This window comes from Sphaerodactylus townsendi, linkage group LG01, assembly GCF_021028975.2.
Source record: "Sphaerodactylus townsendi isolate TG3544 linkage group LG01, MPM_Stown_v2.3, whole genome shotgun sequence".
NCBI classification, from domain to species: Eukaryota; Metazoa; Chordata; class Lepidosauria; order Squamata; family Sphaerodactylidae; genus Sphaerodactylus; species Sphaerodactylus townsendi.
Window position 1 is genome coordinate 98,638,089 of NC_059425.1, and position 8,503 is coordinate 98,646,591.

Here is an 8,503-nt window from a genome sequence, read left to right on the forward strand (position 1 = left end):
TTTTAAATACACCTCACTCGCATATAAATCGAGGGGGATTTTTTCAGCACAAAAAATGTGCATAAAAATTCGACTTATATGCGAGTATATATGGTATTATCTAATAAACAATACTGAATTTGCTAGTCATTTCGTAAGCAGAAACCTTGAATGGTGGACATGCAATTAGATGAGAGAGTGGTTGGCTCATCAACAAGATAAGGAAAAATTTACCACTACCATCATCACCTCCATCTCTACCTCCCACTGCACCCCCCAGATTTTTCAGATTTCTTATAGTATCCTGATATATAGTACAATTCTTTTTATAGCAATGCATTAATTCTATGTGCAAGTTACCAACTGGTAAATTGTTGTCTGTTCTTTATTCGCTCAAAGTAGTCATTCAGTTATATGGGTCAGATATTTGAGGGGAGGGCAAATATGCTTATAGTGGAGACCCTCAGAACAAGTGACTTGATTGAGGAAAGTTAGTTCTTTTCTGGCTGCACATATTATGACTCCTCTTATACCTAGTATCTGAAGTGTTTTTCACTAACAAGATGTGAGAGATCCACACAGAATGGCTAATCTTGAAAAGTCTTACGTCAGTGATACATGAGCCCCTGAATGCGTGTCAAGCCAACAAAAAAACATTCCATAAAGCCTTACTGCTTGTTTTTAAATCTTTTTATTTCTAACATGCTAGAGTATATTTTAAAGGAGTCAACAGGCATTGTCATCACTGGGCTCTAGAGAAAGAGAAAGCACCTATATATATCTCTTATGATCCTGGTAAATGCATTTAAATGTACTTTCTGACACCGAAGATTAAAAGATGATGGATATTCATCAGTTGGTTGTGGTGGGTTTTCCAGGCTGTGTGGCCGTGGTCTGGTGGATCTTGTTCCTAACGTTTCCCCTGCATCTGTGGCTGGCATCTTCAGAGGTGTATGAGGGAAGTCTGTTATACACCGATATTCATCAGTGTTTTTCTCATGCTTTATGTGCCCCTTGTGCTCTGAGAAAAGATTTGCGATTATTCTGACAGATCACATTGGCTTTCATAGAGGCTGGACACAAAGAGCATCGCAAGAGAAGAGGAGGAGTTTGGATTTATACCTCACCTTCCTCTCCTGTAAGGAGTCTCAAAGCAGCTTCCTTCCCTTCATCTCCCCCTAACAGACTCCTTGTGAGGTAGGTGATGCTGAGAAAGTTCTGAAGAACTGTGACTAGCCCAAGGTCATTCAGTAGGCTTCATGTGTAGGAGCGGGGAAACATATCCAATTCATCAGATAAGAGTAGGCTGCTCAAGTGGAGGCATGGGGAATCAACCCCAGTTCTCCAGATTAGAGACCACTTCTCTTAACCACTGCACTCAACTGGCAATAAATGCAAAAGGTTGATTTACTTACAGAAAAATAAGTTAATTAATTGGTTTAAATGCTGATTTCAACTTGCAGTAAGACAATGTAATTTTTTGTACGTTTTTTATTTAAATTTTCACATTCTATTTACAGAATTTGCTAAAACTTATAACAGAACAATCTATAGGTTGTTGAGGTTTTGGCCTTACTTTTATTCCAGAGAGCACAGAGTTTGTGAAAGATCCTGAGATTTTGGCCCTGTCTTCAAACAGGGTTGTTGTGAGGATAAAATGTAAGAACTATGTACCCCACTCTAAGCTTCTTGAAGAAAGAGCAAATACATAGATAAATAGAGACTACAGGCCCATTATGCATACTGGTCCATTACTACTGGCCCATGCACTTACCTTGGGGCTCTTAGCTGCTCAGTAGGATGTAGTGTGGCCTCCTCACTTTTTTTTGTTAACTCACAAATAGCCATTCTTTGCCTGTCCTGCAGCTGCTTGCTGAAGTCTCAGTGGGCCTCTGCTTTTCATTTTATTTATTTTATTTTATTTATTTATTATTACATTTTTATACCACCCTCCCCCGGAGGGCTCAGGGTGGTGTACAACACTAACAGACAGACAATAAAACAAATAAAATAATTAAGACTTAAAATGCAGCAGCGTTCAGCTATCGAACCCGATTTAAATTTAAGTTTAAAAAGAGATGGCATCCGACTATTAAACTCCTCTTAAGAGAGGGACAGTGGGTCTAGAATGTTACACAGCATGTTTGTTTGTTATGGGCACCCACATCAGCAGCTGGTCTCCCCGAAGGCCCGGTGGAAAAGCTCAGTCTTACAGGCCCTGCGGAACTCATTGAGTTGATTTACCCATCAATTTTACCCATCAATTCCTTCTTAAAGGCACAGCCATGGTTGCAAGATAAAGGGCTTTGTTGTTATTATTTGCTGCATTTTAACTCAACTTATTTAAAATTTATTATGTAATTATAATTTTCTGTTGTTCACCGCCCAGAGCCCTCTGGGGGTTGGGCGGTATATAAGATTAAAAAATGAAATAATAATAATAATAATAAATAAAAAATATCAATATGCCTGTGAATTCAGTTACATTGATATTCTATATAAAAATGATACCCCCTCCAAAGCAATTCCCTGGACCACACACACTGCTGATGAAGGGGACCATGTGTTAGATTCCCTTCCCCTTCCCCTTCCCCTTCCCCTTCCCCTTCCCCTTCCCCTTCACTCACTCACTCTCTCACTCTCTCACTCTCACTCTCTCTCTCTCTCTCTCCCCCTGCTTCTGCCACAGGAGAAGATAGAGACTTGTTTTAAAATAGACTTGTTTTAAAATAGAGACTTGTTTGAAACAAAGTTTTAAATGCCCTTCCCAATCTTCAGGAAGGGCAGAAGTAGAGTGGGAGAGATGTGCTAGAGCCAAAAAAAAAAGGACCCTGCTTGTACTGTCCCTAGCAAAACCCAATGTTCTTATTATATTGGAGTATTGATATCTCAATGCAAGCATTTAGAGAAGCAGGAAGGAGCTGACAACATGGAAGGGAGAGCGAGGGGGAAGGCTTGGACAGCAGTGTGAGGGAGTGGGACGGTTGGAGCGAGGTAAGCTGGCTGTGGGCAGAGGAAACATGTCTGGGGCAAAGCTGTGCTCACTGGCAAATCTGCCCACTCTTGCTGTGAAGCAAATTAAAAGTTGTGCTGGAAGTGGTGTTGCTTGCTGTCGAGAGAATGGAAAGTGAAAGCAGGACTCAAGGAAATAAGTCCATACAAGAAATCCTGTTGCAACAGACATTCACCCACATCGCACAGGGGACACCTTGTGCATAATCTGTCATAGCTGAAAACAAGTTTTCTGTTGAAACTGATGAACACAAATAAATAATATGGCTAATATATGTCAAATGAAAACAAATACAAATTATTAAAGAAATGAAAACCAAACCAATAAAATGTTAGTGCATATCACCAAGGAACAGAATGGAATAGGAGCAGACAGGAACAACCATCAGTACTTCTCGTAAAATGATATTTTTCATAGATCCCAACATAATGAAGTCTTCACTTATGTACTTCCTCGGTACTGGCACAGCCTAAAGCTAGTAATGGTTCCATATCCTTTAATCATTATGACCTCACCCTCATGTGCCATTACTAAAACTGAAGCAGAGTGGTCTTTCTGATCCTCCCCCCCCTTCCTTTTCCTCCTCTACCTTCCCTTGGTTTAAATTTCAACTGCAAGCTCCTCAGGGCAGGAACTTAAATGGTTAGAGTTCTGTGCACACTGATAGTGTTGTGGTTGTTATTTGACTAATAAGCAACCTATCTGTAGTGCTAAAAGTTTCTGTTTGACAAGGATCTAACTGCCCACTCATGTTATTTTTGGATGTTTCATTCTGCCACCTAAAAATACCCTTCTGTCTTTTAAAAGAAAATGTCTACCTAAAGATACAAGAATATTCTGGATCCATGAACAGGTTTCAGAGAGGAATGACAGATTTCTATTACTCAAAGGACTCAAAATTTCTTGCTGACTGCTTTATATAGCCTGGATTTACTAGATTCTGTATGACACTTGAAAGATTTACAAAATGAGTGCTTGCTTCTGTGGCTAGTGTGTACCAAGGAATTACAGCAGGAGAAAATAATAGAAATTGGCAAATCTGTGCCTGAGAATTTGTCATATAAAGCAACCCAATAATTTATATATTGATTAGTTGCAAAGAAGTGACACTTTTCATAGCATAATAAAACAATGTAAGGATTCGTTATACTATTTAATTTCTATGAAACACATCCGTTGTGGGTTTTGTGTTCCTTTTGGAGGTACTATACAAAGAATAGACATCCTATTGTCTTCATTTATATTACTCTAGAAAAAGAATTGTATCACTGGCATCTTCTAATTTAATAAAGTATCTGTAGGTCAAGGATCTGGTATGTGTCACTGGGTCTGAGAAGACATTTCCAATAAATATGGTGATTTCCAGTTTTAAACTGAAGAGCAGATACTAAGATGAGTCAAAACGTGTGGTAAATTGCTAGTGAACTTTAACAATTTGATTTCACAAAAACCTGGCAAGTCCAGCAGCAGTTGCAGTCTCTGTCTGAGTGAGCAACTATACAATCTTCACCAAAGAAAGGTCAACTCTCCAGCAGCTTTGACTGGAAATAAAACCATAAGCAATATTAAGCATATGTCCTTATGGCAAGAAAAGTAGATTCCTTTGAAGGAAGTAATTTCCATCTGAAGACCTAAGACAGATCAGAGGAGTGGAAGGGGCAATTTTTGTTTGTTTGTTTGTTTGTTTGTTTGTGGAACTCATATGATACCTTGACGTGACTGAGGTAGCTTACAAGTAAAAACAATACCACAAAGGCATAAAAGCATTATAAATTATCAATATAAAAACAATCCCGGAGTACAAAAACAGCATAAAACAATCATTGAACACCCTAAAAATGATTCATAAAAAGTGATTCTAGACTTCAGGCTAGAAACAGACCATAAAACACTTTAACACCATTTAAAATAGCTGATAATATATTCTTTGGAGGAGATCTGCATATCCAATTATGGGCCAGTATTTTCTTTGCTCAGTATTTTCTGGACTAAACTCTGGTCTTGTTGCATTGCACCCAATGCTGCTTTACGTCTTGGAATTCAACCCGGGCATTGAACTCTGCCTTTTTTGACCTATTCCTCTACAAGACAGGTAGCTTTCAACCCTTCCCACAATGACCTACTCTTTTCCAAGCCTATCATCTCATCTTTTTCTAAATTCTAGAAATCTCTTAAATGTTCTCTGTGTGTGAATTTTACCATTTGTGTGTGGGTGTGTACGTTTATTTTATTTTCTCAATAAAAATTGTTAAATTTTATTTCCTGGACTCCTGAGTCACCCTGAGCATACTTTTGAAAAGGCTACTGTTTTGGGTCCAATTTTTGCTTCAAATTACCCCAAAAGTAAGGCCTCTATATTTATATAAGATGGATTTTTGAGAATCTGGTATAATTATGAGGCTCAGGTTCCCAGCTCTGTTTCCAAAGGTGTACTGATTTTGATATCAATTTTGTTCAAACAATAAGGATTATATAGACTCCCATGCTCCCGAAGAACGGTTGTAGCAATCAATAACATGCTGTCATCTGTGTCATCTGGAGATATATGCAGACATATTTTTGTAGTGAGCCTATGATCCCCCATAGTCATTGTTAGATGCTGGAACATATAGCACACAAGGCTAGAGTTCTTGTGGGCTTTGGAAAAAAAGATGTGAAAAGCAGAGTTTTAAAATGATTTCACACGTGTGTAGTTTGCCATAAATAAAAACCTCTAACACCTCTCCAGAGAACCTGTTCAAGGCTACTTATAAAGTAAAACATAATACAAACACAATATGTTAAAAGTTAACAACTAAATCCCCGTATTAAAAACCCATCCACTTAAATTCAGCAGCTTTAAAAAGTATCTCATAAAACAGCAGTGGCGTAACTAGGCAAACTGGAGCCCTGGGCAAAACCTGAGTTTGATGCCCCCCAGGTGCGTGCCCAATGCAACGCGCACCCTCCCTTGTAGCTGCGCCCAGTGGCATATCTAGCAAACTGGAGTTTGGCGCCCTCCATGGACAGCCACCCTCCCCCACTGTGACCAAGCAATGATTTTTTACACCAGGTCGTTTCAAAGTCACCATCACATTATAGAACATGCCCCAACTCACAAATCTGAACACAGCAATAAGCCATGCCAAACAGCAGAAATAATTTTTGAAAACATTTTAAAAATGCTTTCAAAATGTTTTATTACCGCTATGAAAACATTTTATGTATCCTGTCCCCCCATTGGGGGAAACAGCATCACTTTCAATGTTATTTAAACTGGGAACCCCAGATTCTCCCTTTAAGGTGGATTTAAAAGGAGAATCTGGGCTCCCTAGTTTAAACAAGTGATGCTGGAATCCACCCCCAGACAGCATCATTTTCAATGGTGTTTAAACTAGGGAGCCCAGATTCTCCTTTTAAATCCACCTTAAAGGGAGAATCTGGAATTCCCAGTTTAAACAACATTGAAAGTGATGCTATTTTGGGGTTGATTCTCCCCCACCCTGAAACAGCATAACTTTCAATGTTTAAACTAGGGACTTCATATTCTCCCTTTAAATCCATGTCAAAGGGGAGGGGGTTAAAGGAAAATCTGGGGAAATTTGGGGGGTGCCTGCTGTCAGGGGTGCAATTGTTAAACTAGCAGCACCAAACTTTCAGGGTATCTTTAGGAGACTCTCCCAATGATACCTCCCAGGTTTAGTGAAGTTTGGTTTAGGGGGTCCAAAGTTATGGACCCTCAAATGTGTAGCTTCATCTCCTATTAGGTCCCATTGGAAACAATGGGGGATGGGGCACCCCCTTTGGGAGTCCATAACTTTGGACTCCCAGAACCAAACCTCACCAAACCTGGGTGATAGCATCAGGAGAGTCTCCTGAGACATCCCTGAAATTTTGGTGCTGCTAGCCTAAAAGCTGCACCCTCTGCAGGCCAAAAATGGAAAAACACTGAAAATACAAAAAATCCCACAGATGAACCTGCAGTTTTTGCGCCCCCCACAGGGCTGTGCCCAATGGGAGGAACACCTCTGTAAAACAGTTAAGACGCTGAAAGCAAATTATGAAAATGATGTTGTTAAAAGATCAACTCTTTAACCACAAGAATAGGTAAAAAGAAATATTTTGTCCTGGTGCCTGAAAGTGAGTGGTGTAGGTGCCAAGTCCATGAAGGGGGTGGATTTAAAAGGAGAATCTAGGGAAGGGCATTCTACAGTTGAGGTGCCACTGTTGAAAAATCTCTGGTTGCTAGGTAGGAGGTACAGAGTGAAGGGCTTACAAGAAAATCCTACATGGATAGTACAGGAGGCATTCCTTCACGTACCCCGGCCCTAAGCCATATGTATAGCCTTAACCAGTACCTTGAATTTCTCCCAGAAACAGATAGTGTAAATAACAGGGTTTCTATAAATGAGGGATTATCAACAGAGGCATCTTCTCATACAACAGTGAAAAATGCACCATTTCATGCATTGTTGCAATTACATGATGTCAGGGTTCTATCTTCTAAAGATGGTGCCCAGGGCAAGGGTTGAGCTGCATGCCCCTCAACACAAGTATACCTTTCAACTGCAAGCTCTGCCTTCAAAGATCCACCTTCAAAGTCACATGGACCTCAGAGGTGGAGTCAGCAGTATAAAGCTAGATCCAGCCAGGACAAAGCTTGTAGTTCAAGGCTGGCCTCCACCCAAGGATGTAGGTAAGGGGGATTCTCAGGTTAAAAAAAAAACCCCATTGCATGTCCGAAGCTCTGCCCTCCGTTTGTGGGTTTTTTGGTATTTTTAGTGTTTTTGTTTTTGGCCTGTAGGGGGCGCAGTTTTTAGGCTATCAGCACCAAACTTTGAGGAATTGTTTGGGAGACTCTCCTGATGATACTAACCAGGTTTGGTGAAGTTTGGTTTAGGGGGTCCAAAGTTATGGACTCCCAAAGGGGATGCCCCATCACCCATTGTTTCCAATGGGAGCTAATAGAAGATGGGGCTACACTTTTGAGGGTCCATAACTTTGGACCTCTTGAACCAAACATCACCAAACCTGGGTGGTATCATTCAGAAAGTCTCTTACTGATACTACCCAGGTTTGGTGAATTTTGGTTCAGGGGATTCAAAGCTATGGACCCCCAAAGTGGGTGCCCAATCCCCCTTTGTTTCCAATGGAAGCTAATAGAAGATGGGGGCTACACCTTTGAGGGTCCATAACTTTGGACCCCCTGAACCAAACTTCACCAAACCTGGGTGGTATCATCAGGAGCGTCTCCTAAAGATACCCTGAAAGTTTGGTGCTTCTAGCTTGATTATTGCACTTCTGACAGCAGGCACCCCCAAAATTTCCCTAGATTCTCCTTTTAAATCCACCCCCTTCATGGATTTAAAGGGAGAATGTGAGGTCCCCAGTTTAAACATTGAAAGTGATGCTGTTTCAGGGCAGGGGACAATCCACCCCAAAACAGCATCACTTTCAATGTTGTTTTAACTGCGGACCCCAGCTTCTTCCTTTAAGGTGGATTTAAAAGGAGAATTTGGGCTCTCTAGTTTG